Source organism: Pseudophryne corroboree, chromosome 1 (genome assembly GCF_028390025.1).
Source record: "Pseudophryne corroboree isolate aPseCor3 chromosome 1, aPseCor3.hap2, whole genome shotgun sequence".
NCBI lineage: Eukaryota > Metazoa > Chordata > Amphibia > Anura > Myobatrachidae > Pseudophryne > Pseudophryne corroboree.
Genome location: NC_086444.1, coordinates 451,265,155 through 451,266,657, shown reverse-complemented (window position 1 = coordinate 451,266,657; position 1,503 = coordinate 451,265,155).

Here is a 1,503-nt window from a genome sequence, read left to right as displayed (position 1 = left end):
CAAGTAGTATCAGGTTTTTGTCATGTAAAGCAGATTTGAGTTCTGTAATCCATATTATGAGCGCCTTAGTGACCCAGATGCCAACCAATCCAGGTCTCAGCATCACTCCTGCTGCTACATACATGGACTTTAGCATAGTTTCTATCTTGCGATCTGAAGGGTCTTTAAGCGTAGTAGCTGCTGGCACTGGTATGGTTAATTTCTTGGTAAGCTTCGACACTGACGAATCAACTATTGGTGGATTCTCCCATGTACATGTTACCGAGTCTGGAAACGGGTAACTAGACTTAAATCTGCGAGGTATAGAAAACCGTTTATCTGGATTCTGTCGTGTTTCTACTAACATCTGATTAAGAGATTCCGAGACAGGAAAACTTATTGGAGTTTTTTTTGTCGTTTAGTAAATACGACCTGATCATTTGTGAGAGGCTCCTCAGTTTCAGTAAACTTCAGAGACTGACGCACCGCTCTGATGAGATCATCAATGCCGGAATTGTTAAAATCCTCACTATCTGACTCCACTTTGCCCTCCTCACCCTCATCTCAGAATGCAACATAGCAGAAACTGGAAAATCATAAGCCATATGAAATTTATCCCGTTTACCCAAAATGGATTTGGACCTTACGCAAGGCGGAGACGCCTCCGTTAGTTCTGGCGGTCTCACTCTAGACTCAGATCTTGCCGTTTCCCGCTCCTGTCGAGTGGCGGTCAATTCTGATTGCAACCCAGCCAGTACATTTGCTAACATTTCCCAAGGAGGGGTCGGTGAGGAAATAGGCTGTAAAACTGGAGCAGAAATTGTATTCTGAACCGAATCCACAAAACATATTGTACATGTGGTAGATCCATCCGGTAACACACTGCTACAGACTTTGCAATTATGCTTTTTAGTTTTTTTGCTGGTGCCTTACTCATTATGGCGACAGACAATACAATACACAGACACTTGCACGACTCAGTAAAATAGTAGTAGTGTGTGTATATGTGTGTGTGTGTGTGTATATGTATGTATGTGTGTATATATATATATATATATATATATATATATATATATATATATATATATATATATTTTTTAATAATAATCTGGCCAAGTGCAGTACACGTGGCCAGTACTATGAAATGTGATCCCAAATTCCCACTAACACCCTTGCGCCTTTGGTGGAGTAGAGATGTAGTACTGGAATGTTCTGGAATCACAGAGGAAGACACAGGAAGCATGGTTAAAAATGGCTGCCATGCTTATACATATAATCACAGTGCAGGTTCTATTCCTACTGATATTATAAATAGCCTGTGTAACCATCCCTGCCAGTCATATATATATATATATATATATATATATATATAATCTGCTATGTTGCTGCTGTACCTTCCCCCCCCCCCCCCCGCGTCTGCAGTGAGGGCCGGGCAGCGGGTTCGTGGGGAAGCCAGCGGGACGGGGAGCGCGCTGTGAAGCGCTATGATTAGCAGAGCAGCTGAACAAGCAGCGGCCAGGCTTC